A 12,179-nucleotide genomic window follows, 5' to 3' on the forward strand; every position below is an offset into this window, starting at 1 on the left:
AATGCCATCGGAAGAATCCCGGAACATGTTCAAGTCTGTGATAGCAAAACAGTCCTGTAGTTTAGCATCTGCTTCAACTGACCATCTGACCACTTTTTTATATATTTTATGTTGCAGCATCAGCATCACGGACAGCGCATAAAACACTTAATGTTCCGTGGTGGTCGCTGCAGCACGGAGGAGAGAAAGAAAGCGGGTGCTAGTCATAGTGACTCGCTGTCAATTATTATTATTTTATTTCATTTTAAACACAGCAAGTCTGAGGCTGCCACAATCAAATCAATTGTGGTCAGACTGCATCTAGTCATGTGTGTGTCCTAATTACAGTTCAAGTCGGAAGTTTACATACACCATAGCCAAATACATTTAAACTCAGTTTTCACAATTCCTGACATTTAATCCTAGTAAAAATTCCGTCTTAAGTCAGTTAGGATCACCACTTTATTTTAAGAATGTAAAATGTCAGAATAATAGTAGAGAGAATTATTTATTTCAGCTTGTATTTATTTCATCACATTCCCAGTGGGTTAGAAGTTTACATACACTCAATTAGTATTTGGTAGCATTGCCTTTAAATTGTTTAACTTGGGTCAAACATTTTGGGTAGCCTTCCACAAGCTTCCCACAATAAGTTGGGTGAATGTTGGCCCATTCCCCCTGACAGAGCTGGTGTAACTGAGTCAGGTTTGTAGGCCTCCTTGCTCGCACACGCCTTTTCAGTTCTGCCCACACATTTTCTACAGGATTGACGTCAGGGCCTTGTGATGGCCACTCCAATACCTTGACTTTGTCGTCCTTAAGCCATTTTGCCACAACTTTGGAAAACCCATTTGCAACCAAGCTTTAACTTCCTCACTGATGCCTTGAGATGTTGCTCCAATATGTCTCCCTAATTTTCCTCCCTCATGATGCCATCTATTTTGTGAAGTGCACCAGTCCCTCCTGCAGCAAAGCACCCCCACAACATGATGCTGCCCCCCCCCCCCCCCCCCGTGCTTCACAGTTGGGATGGTGTTCTTCGGCTTGCAAGCCTCCACCTTTTTCCTCCAAACATGACGATGGTTATTATAACCAAACAGTTCTATTTTTGTTTCATCAGACTAGAGGACATTTCTCCAAAAAGTGCGATATTTGTCCCCATGTGCCGTTGCAAACCGTAGTCTGGCTTTTTTTATGCCGGTTTTGGAGCAGTGGCTTCTTTCTTGCTGAGCGGCCTTTCAGGTTATGACGATATAGGAATCGTTTTACTGTGGATTTAGATACTTTTGTACCTGTTTCCTCCAGCATCTTCACAAGGTCCTTTGCTGTTGTTCTGGGATTGATTTGCACTTTTCGCACCAAAGTACGTTCATATCTAGGAGACAGAACGCGTCTCCTTCCTGAGCGGTATAACGGCTGCGTGGTCCCATGGTGTTTACACTTGCATACTATTATTTGTACAGATGTACGTGGTACGTTCATACGTTTGGAAATTGCTCCCAAGGATGAACCAGACTTGTGGAGGTCTACACATTTTTCTGAGGTCTTGGCTGATTTCTTTTGATTTTACCATGATGTCAAGCAAAGAGGCACCGAGTTTGAATTTAGGCCTTGAAAAGCCTATCAGAAGCTTCTAAAGCCATGACATCATTTTCTGGAATTTTCCAAGCTGTTTAAAGGCACAGTCAACTTAGTGTATGTAAACTTCTGACCTACTGGAATTGTGATACAGTGACTTAAACGTGAAGTAATCTGTCTGTAAACAACAGTTGGAAAAATTACTTGTGTCATGCACAAAGTAGATGTCCTAACCGACTTGCCAAAACTATAGTTTGTTAACAAGACATTTGTGGAGTGGTTGAAAAACAAGTTTTAATGACTCCAACCTAAGTGTATGTAAACTTCCGACTTCAACTGTAACTGTCAGATTGTTCTTCTACATCAAGGCCAGAGCGCTCCAGATCATCAGTGATGAGTTCCAGTAATCGACTAATGGATCATATTCATCATTCTGGAATGGCCATTTCCATCTACAGCACCAAGATAACATCAGAATGGGTTTATTGGGGGGAAATCTGCAAAAGTAAGTCACACTGAAAGTAGGACATTTAGTAGCAATGAACAAGACAAACTCATATAGCTAATCCCATAAACAAACACAAATAGCTAATCCCATAAACAAATGTATATAGCAAATCCCATTAACAAACTCAAATAGCTAATCCCATAAACAAATTTATAAAGCATCTCTGATAAACAAGCGGAAATAGCTAATCCCATAAACAAATGTATATAGCAAATCCCATAAACAAGCTCAAATAGCTAATCCCATAAACAAATGTATATACCAAATCCCATAAACAAGCTCAAATAGCTAATCCCATAAACAAATGTATATAGCATATCCCATAAACAAGCTCAAATAGCTAATCCCATAAACAAATTTATATTGCAAATCCCATAAACAAGCTCAAATAGCTAATCCCATAAAGTCATATAGCTAATCCCATAAACAAGTTTATATAGCTAATCCCATCAACAAGCTCCAATTGCTAATCCCATGAACTCAAAATGCAACAGTACTTTAGGTGGGACAATATTGCATTTAGGAGGGAATAAAAGAAAACCTGACCCTAGGCAAAAGCAGTGACATTGATACATTGTGGGAGGCAACAAGTATGCCAAGGGAGACTAAATAAAAGTGGGCTCAATTGTTTGAAATGTGAATGTTTGTCATACTCCTTTATTTTAAAGCATCTTCATTTAATTCTCTACAAAAATCTTAATATGGTACAAATGAGATGAGTTAAGATAAGAACTGTCTATGAAGAGGATGACACAGACAAGAGGATTGTCATTTATTTATTTTATTTAACCTTTTGTTACCTACGCATTAGGATAATAATAATAAAGCATCTGCAATCTGAATGGCATAATACGATCCCCCTGGAAACCACACTGACCTCACCCTCTTCAATTAATAAGTGACATGCAGAATCCACTCCCATTTATATCACCATTATGAAGTGAGACAAATGTCGGACAAGTGGAATATGATGACTGCAAATGTCACTCACAACTTAAGATAGACAACCTTATTTCAGATGCCCATTGTTTAAAATAAATGTCTCATTAATATTTTACACAACTGATGGTTGTCGTCCTCACCAGGACTGTACAGGATTAGTGCCTGTCATGTGGCTTTACACAGTATGAATGAAAACAACAAATTAACTTCAATTTAAAAAACGACTGGTTCTTTTCAATCATAGTTATTTGAATTTAACTCATGTAGAGCTTGAACAAAATTAATTTGTCGTAAAGTGCATTACAGCAAACAGGGCGTAAACCCCCAAAAGAGATTAATATTATTAATGCTACTCAACAATATGACTATGTAACTACAACTGTAGAAGTTATACCGATTGAATGAAACTCAAATAAACCTTCAAGCTTTTCTAAACCAACAAAACAAGTCATCTGAATGAAGGCATATCTTTGCTGTTCATCTGCTCCTGTTTCAGTGTTGTACTCCTACACTGACAGAATGTATCTTTTTCCTGAGCGGTATGACGGCTGCGTGGTCCCATGGTGTTTATACTTGTGTACTATTGTTTGTACAGATGAACGCGGTATCTGCAGGCGTTAGGAAATAGCTCCCAAGGATGAACCAGACTTGTGGAGGTCCACAATTTTTTTCTGAAGTCTTGGCTGATTTCTTTTGATTTTCCCTTGATGTCAAGCAAAGAGGCACTGAGTTTGAAGGTAGGCCTTGAAATACATCCACAGGTACACCTCCAATTGACTCAAATCAGAAGCTTCTAAAGCCATGACATCATTTTCTGGAATTTCCCAAGCTGTTTAACAAAGGCACAGTCAATTTAGTGTATGTAAACTTCTGACCCACTGATACAGTGAATTATAAGTGAAATAATCTGTCTGTAAACAATTGTTGGAAAAATTACTTATGTCATGCACAAAGTAGATGTCCTAACCGACTTGCCAAAACTATAGTTTGTTAACAAGAAATTTGTGGAGTGGTTGAAAAACGAGTTTTAATGACTCCAACCTAAGTGTATGTAAACTTCCGACATCAACTGTATATAATCAAATAGTGCGCTTAAAGCATCAGACAAGCTCAGTGCATATAGTTGATTTGATTAAAACACATCGGTGTGTCTATACAGTGCATTAGGAAAGTATTCACACCACTTGACTATTTCCACATTATGTTACGTTACAGCCTTATTCTAAAATTAAATTGTTTTTTCCCTCATCAATCTACACACAATACCCCATAATGACAAAGCAAAAACAGGTTTAGAATTTTTTGCAAATGTGTAAAAAAGGCAAACAATTCACACAATAAAACAACCAATGCACAACAATTGGCAGGAGACATGGAGTGCATTCTTGAGCGCTGAGTTCATGCTTTCTGGAGAGATAAGCGCCATATCTTTGTCACACACCCTTCCCACTAAAGTTGCAACATTTTATACTCAAGACACATTATCTTCACACATATTTTAGATGCTTATTACTGACAGCCGCAACTCAGTCAACTAAACCCCTATGCTTCCCAAAACTAAACCCTATGCTTCCCAAAGAGGCATAGGCCTCCACACTTGTGGATTGTTTAAAATCACAGCTATTAATGATCCTCTGTGGCTAAGTCATGCTCCCTGGTGAAGTATTTAGAATTATTTTTATTTAGACAGGTGTAATTACATAATTTTGGCGAAACAATTTACTTTAGATGAATACTGAATTCAGCATCCACTGTGCACACTAGAGGTCGACCGATTAAGACTTTTCAACGCCGACCAAAAAAGCAGATACCGATTATTGGCGGACCAAAAAAGCAGATACCGATTAATCGGTTGATTTTTATTTATTTATTTGTAATAATGACAATTACAACAATACTGAATGAACACTTATTTTAACTTAATATAATACATCAATAACATCAATTTAGTGTCAAGTAAATAATGAAACATGTTCAATTTGGTTTAAATAATGCAAAAACAAAGTGTTGGAGAAGAAAGTAAAAGTGCAATATGTGCCATGTAAGAAAGCTAACGTTTAAGTTCCTTGCTCAGAACATGAGAACATATGAAAGCTGGTTGTTCCTTTTAACATGAGTCTTCAATATTCCCAGGTAAGAAGTTTTAGGTTGTAGTTATTATAGAAATTATAGGACTATTTCTCTCTATACCATTTGTATTTCATTAACCTTTGACTATTGGATGTTCTTATAGGCACTTTAGTATTGCCAGTGTAACAGTATAGCTTCCGTCCCTCTCCTCGCTCCTCCCTGGGCTCGAACCAGGAACACAACGACAACAGCCACCCTCGAAGCAGCGTTACCCATGCAGAGCAAGGGGAACAACCACTCCAAGGCTCAGAGCGAGTGACGTTTGAAACGCTATTAGCGCGCGCTAACTAGCTAGCCATTTCACTTCGGTGACACCAGCCTCATCTCGGGAGTTGATAGGCTTGAAGTCAAAAACAGCGCAATGCTTGATGCACACGAAGAGCTGCTGGCAAAACGCACGAAAGTGCTGTTTGAATGAATGTTTACGTGCCTGCTTCTGCCTACCACCTTTCAGTCAGATACTTAAATACTGTTATGCTCAGTCAGATTATATGCAACGCAGGACACGCTAGATAATATCTAGTAATATCATCAACCATGTGTAGTTAACTAGTGATTATGATTGATTGTTTTTTATAAGTTTAATGCTAGCTAGCAACTTACCTTGGCTTACTGCATTCGCGTAACAAGCAGTCTCCTTGTGGAGTGCACAAGGACTAGTTACATCTGGTTACATCAGGCTACATCTGCATCGAGCTAAAGGCTGAAGCTGCCGCTTTCAAGGAGCGAGACACTAATTCAGACACTTATAAGAAATCCCACTATGCCCTCAGACGAACCATCAAACAAGCAAAGAGTCAATACAGGATTAAGATTGAATCCTACTACACCGGCTCTGGCGCTCGTCGGATGGGTTAGGGCTTAAACTATTACGGACTACAAAGCAAAACCCAGCCGCGAGTTGCCGAGTGACGGGAGCCTACCAGGTGAGCTAAATGCCATCTATGCTCGCTTCGAGGCAAGCAACACTGGCACATGCATGAGAGCACCAGCTGTTCTGGATGACCATGTGATAACATTTTCGGGTAGCCAATGTGAGCAAGATCAACATTCACAAAGCCGCAGGGCCAGACGGATTACCAAGACGTGTACTCAAAGCATGTGCGACCAACTGGCAAGTATCTTCACTGACATTTTCAACCTGTCCCTGACCGAGTCTGTAATACCTACATGTTTCAAGCAGACCATGATAGTCCCTGTGCCCAAGGAAGTGAAGGTAACCTGCCTAAATCCCCAGTTTACAATTGGCTAATTCATCCCCCTCCTTTCCCCTGTAACTATTCCCCAGGTCGTTGCTGCAAATGAGAACGTGTTCTCAGTCAACTTACCTGGTAAAATAACGGTAAAATAAATAAAAAAATGATTACCCCCCTAGCACTCACGTCGGTAGCGATGAAGTGCTTTGAAAGGCTGGTCATGGCTCACAACAGCATGGTGGTAAGGGTAGGCAACAACACGTCGGCTACACTGATCCTCACTACTGGGGCCACTCAGGGGTGTGTGCTTAGTCCCCTCTTGTATTCCCTGTTCTCCCACGACTGCGTGGCTAAACACGAAACATGCCCTGTATTGGTACTTTATTGTGTTTCATTTTATTCGTTTTTACTTTAGTTTATTTGGTAAATATTCTCTTAACTTTCTTGAACTGCACTGTTGGTTAAGGGCTTGTAAGTAAGCATTTCACGGTAAGGTCCACACATTCAGCGCAGGTGACAAATAAAGTTTGATTTGTATGCCAAGGAGCTGATGCTGTCTGGCCAGAAATAGTATGACATTCAATACTATTTTGGTCCAGGCAGCATCAAATGCATGGTCTTACTGAGACAAGAGGGACGCTATTTCGCTCGCACTGAAGCTTTAACTGAGATTGATGCGTCTGTCTGTCGGCGCGCTTCTCGGTCAAATAAATTATCAATATTTTATTTGAAAGGGCAAGAAGCTGGTGTGGTAGGACGGACCGGGCCCATCCATAACGCCGAACCTGCATCATGCAAAGGAAATGTATTATGAGTGCCACTGACGTGAAGTATATGTGACAAATAAATAGCTAGCTTTAGCTTTACATTTACCAACATAATAGGCACTTACATTGTAAGTGTGGAAACAATTTCACAGCGTAGAGTTCTCGGTGTTTCTTACCGAAACACGTGTGGGATGTGATTCGAATTCAGTCCCAATGCTCTACAACCTGAAAATATAACGCTTCCCTTTTTACTACCCACAGGCATGTTTTAGACTATGGCGTACATCAAGTAATGCTTTCTATAAAATGTAGATACCCTTATCGTAGACTGAATTTGAAACGAGAAGCCGAGTATTCCTGTAGTAATTCTTCAATGTTTTCAAAGCATGAACGCATATTGTTACACTGCAATATGTCCGATAGACCGGATATAAGGGAATTGTTTGTTCCGTGGGATTACAGTTCCCTGAGATAATTACAGTACTTCTCTCAATATAGTTACCCCTCTCAGTCTCTATTATATTGCAAAGAAATGAATCAACAAAATATTGAAAAATGTCTTTTAAATGATTGGTATAGTACAAAATATGGCCTTGTGTGTCAATTGGGAATACATGAATGAATTAATAAATCCCCCCACCCCATATTTTCTTGTGTAGCTAAATCAAAAGACTGTATTGCAGTGTTTCTCAAATGCAAGTGTATTAATAAAGTGTTTAAAAAAACATAAATAAGACATTTAAAAGCACAAATGGAATCTGAAAAATTGAATCTGAAAATAAGCAATCACATAGCCTTCTTTGGTGAAATTGAAGTATTCTGACAAGTAATTTTACAGAAAATGCATGATAAACTATTAGAGTGTTCATTCATATTTTATTTAAAAACAATACCAAACAGCTCTTCTGTAGTTGGTTTTAAATATGGCCATAAAAAATCAATCAATTAGGTTTGCAGATATAAAAATTTGCCAGCATTGCAAGAACTTGCACAGATATCTGCCATTTTGAACTGGCTGCCTCTGATTGTCCTCCAGATGTTCACACTCTGGAACCTGTGAAAATCAAGCACACAATCAAACAACACTTCAATTGACAGCAAACACCTTACTATTACTGTCTGTCACAATAACAACAATGATAGACACATGTGGAAAATATGACAGATAGAATATCAAAATACTTGCCTTTGCAGAATATGCCAATCTACATTGTATCATCCTCAATTTCTCCGTAACGTTTCCCCTCAATTCCTCCATAACATCTTTTTCATCGCTCGGGCAACGAGACCATTTCAGGAATTTGAAAATGCACTCAGTCTGGATTCGTTGCAGAGTGAAATGAAATGTATAATATGGTGCTGTTTATCATTGAACAAACAACATGTTTTAGTCTAAATCAAGTCAAATAGAATGTATTAAGTGCTTACCTTGTTATTTTGCATCGGTTTCCAACTACAGTGAGTTGCCCACATTGCCTGTGAAAGAGAGCACTTAGGTGTTTCAAACCTCAGGGTGCATGCAGAGTGCAGACCATATACAGTATCAACAAGATAATGAATAAAATCGAAAAATATTATTTTAGAAATCTGACTTACATCCATGCCATATTTTGGTCTGATATCATTCCATGCCACATCCTGCATCTTTAAGAGACATCCCTTATCCCTTGCTGAAATGCTCTGAACAAGGTGTACCGCAAAAGCCAATGTGACAGAACCTGCAAAGAAGGAAATCAATACACAGACCAATATCTAAAACTTGATCAGTTACCAATCAATTGTCAAATCAGATCAGTCACCAATCAATTGTAAAATTGAATCAAGTTACCAATCAAATGTGCCTTGCTCATCTTTGTGTTAATTTGGGGCCTTTGAACCTTTCGGTGATCAGGCTTCTTTTATACTCTCTAAGATACCCTTAATGTCAAATCACAAAAAAGGGAATTATACATTAACAAAATAAACTCTGACTCACAGTATGAATCACAGTTGCATATACTGTAAACTAATCGTAACTTCATCTAACATAGTAGACTACATCGAACAAAGAAGAAATCTCTTAGCCCATTCACCCCATTTCATGGAATCTCAGAGTAACCACATGACCTACTCATTTTATTTAAAGTCTGCACTGTCCACATTGGTGATTCAAGTGTAGAGTGCTCTGTGGCCAAGTGTTACAGCTCTGACGGAAATCAGACCGAAGCATTATCATACAAACTGATCAAATCTAATAGATTATTTCACTTTTCCAAAAAATGCAGTGCCTACACTGTGCTCATTAATGACATTTGAGGGTTTCCTTCTTATTAATAAGTTTAGCCAAATCACTTTATCTCAATGAAGAGATCTGTCTAGTGTATCTGGCCATATTCTGCACTGGGCAGACTAACACATGAAGCCTGAAGCACCCCTAACATCTCTTTGACCAGCATACAGTCCTCTCTCATCTAGCCGCCCCTGGAGAGAGAGCTGCTCTTCGGCTCACCTGACATCTAGCTGCCCCAGGTAAATCCCTTGGTATCTAGAGCACACTATACTTCATGGCTCCCTTAGAAAAAGGGTTCTACGTGGAACCAACAAAGGTTCTTCAAAGGGTTCTCCTATGAGGACAGCTGACGAACCCTTTTAATTTCTAGATAGCACATTTTTTCTTAATGTGCTACCTCTCAGATAGAGTTCAGTCTGTCAAATCGGAGTGCCTGATGTCCGGACCTCTGGCAGTCTCTATGGGTGTGCCACAGGGTTCAATTCTCAGACCGACTATTTTCTCTGTATATATCAATGATGTCGCTCTTGCTGCAGGTGATTCTTTGATCCACCTCTACGCATTCTGTATACATCTGGCCTTCCTTCGGACACTGTTAAAAAACCTCCAAATCGAGCTTCAACGCCATACAACACTCATTCCGTGGCCCCCAACTGCTCTGAAACGCTAGTAAAACTAAATGCATGCTCTTCAACCGATCGCTGCCCGCACCCGCCCGCCCGACTAGCATCACTACTCTGGACGGTTCTGACTTAGAATATGTGGACACCTATAAATACCTAGGTGTCTGGCTAGACTGTAAACTCTCCTTCCAGACTCAAATTAAGCATCTACAATCCAAAATGAAATCTAGAATCAGCTTCCTATTTCGCAACAAAGCCTCCTTCACTCATGCTGCCAAGCATACCCTTGTAAAACTGACTATCCTACCGATCCTTGACTTCGGTGATGTCATTTACCAAATAGCCTCCAACACTCTACTCAGCAAATTGGATGCAGTCTATCACAGTGCCATCCGTTTTGTCACCAAAGCCCCATATACTACCCACCACAGCAACCTGTATGCTCTCGTTGGCTGGTCCTCGCTACATATTCGTCATCAAACCCACTGGCTCCAGGTCATCTATAAGTCTTTGCTAGCTAAAGCTCCGCCTTATCACAGCTCACTGGTCACCATAGCAACACCCACCCATAGCACGCGCTCCAGCAGGTATATTTCACTGGTCATCCCCAAAGCCAACACCTCCTTTGGCCACCTTTCATTCCAGTTCTCTGCTGCCAATGACTGGAACGAATTGCGAAAATCACTGAAGCTGGAGACTTATTGTCACATGGAATGACGCTGGAGAGACGAAGCAGGTACGGGGAAGTAAAACATTTAATAAATGACAAACATGGAATGAGACAGGAACAGCGTCAGCAAACAGGTAACACAAACAAAAGACAATCAATGCAGAAGCGGGGAACAGAGCTGGGTAACTGACAAAAATAGGGGAGGTAATAACTGGTGATGAGTGAGTCCAGGTGAGTCCAATATCGCTGATGCGCGTGATGAGGGAAGGCAGGTGAGCGTAATGGATGATAGGAGTGCGTGATGCAGGGCACCCTGGCGCCCCCAAGCTTATATCTCGCTCACTAACTTTAAGCATCAGCTGTCAGAGCAGCTTACCGATCGCTGCAGCTGTACACAGCCCATCTGTAAATATCCAACCAACTACCTACCTCATCCCCATATTTGCTTGTTTTTCTGCTCTTTTGCACACCAGTATTTCTACTTGCACATCCTCATCTGCACATATATCACTCCAGTGTAAATTGCTAAATTGTAATTACTTCGCCACTATTGGCCTATTTATTGCATTACCACTTTACTTAATTTGCACACACTGTATACAGAGTTTTCTATTGTGACTGTACGTTTGTTTATCCCATGTGTAACTCTGTGTTGTTGTTTTTGTCGCACTGCTTTGCTTTATTTTGGCCAGGTCACAGTTGTAAATGAGAACTTGTTCTCAACTGGTCTACCTGGTTAAATAAAGGTGTAATATATATATTTTTTTAAAGAGCAAAAACCAAGGCATGAGGTCGAAGGAATTATCCGTAGAGCTCCGAGACAGGATTGTGTCGAGGCACAGATCTGGGGAATGGTACCAAAACATATCTGCAGCATTGAAGGTACCCAAGAACACAGTGGCCTCCATCATTCTTAAATGGAAGAAGTTTGGAACCACCAAGACTCTTCCTAGAGCTGGTTGCCCGGCCAAACTTACCAGTCGGGGGAGAAGGGCCTTGGTCAGGGGGGTGACCAAAAACCCGATGGTCACTCTGACAGAGCTCTAGAGTTCCTCTGTGGAGATGGGAGAACCTTCCAGAAGGACAACCATCCTTGCAGCACTCCACCAATCAGGCCTTTATGGTAGAGTGGCCAGACAGAAGCCACTCCTCAGTAAAAGGCACATGACAGTCCACTTGGGAGTTTGCCAAAAGGCTCCTAAAGGACTCTCGGACCATGAGAAACAAGACTCTCTGGTCTGATGAAACGAAGATTAAACTCTTTGGCCCGAGTGCTAAGTGTCACCTCTGGAGGAAACCAGGCACCACTCATCACCTGGCCAATACCATCCCTACGGTGAAGCATGGCAGCATCATGCTGTGGAAATGTTTTTCAGCGGCAGGGACTGGGAGACTAGTCAAGATTGAGGGAAAGATGACCGGAGTAAAGTACAGAGAGATCCTTGATGAAAACCTGCTCCAGAGCGCTCAGGACCTCAGACTGGGGCAAAGGTTCACCTTCCAACTGGACAACGACC

At 40.6% G+C, this 12,179-nt stretch overlaps 1 long non-coding RNA gene across 1 annotated transcript; it reads right to left on the bottom strand.

Moving 5' to 3' along the window:
• Positions 1-7,962: 7,962 nt before the first annotated feature.
• Positions 7,963-10,039, bottom strand: LOC129811724 (uncharacterized). The gene is made up of 3 exons (XR_008752934.1): positions 8,697-10,039; positions 8,529-8,576; positions 7,963-8,418 (listed from the first exon to the last, which is right to left on the bottom strand). It is a non-coding gene; the product is annotated as an uncharacterized LOC129811724 (long non-coding RNA).
• Between the last annotated feature and the right edge of the window lie 2,140 nt (positions 10,040-12,179).

The sequence above is a fragment of the Salvelinus fontinalis genome, chromosome 2 (genome assembly GCF_029448725.1).
Source record: "Salvelinus fontinalis isolate EN_2023a chromosome 2, ASM2944872v1, whole genome shotgun sequence".
Lineage (NCBI taxonomy): Eukaryota > Metazoa > Chordata > Actinopteri > Salmoniformes > Salmonidae > Salvelinus > Salvelinus fontinalis.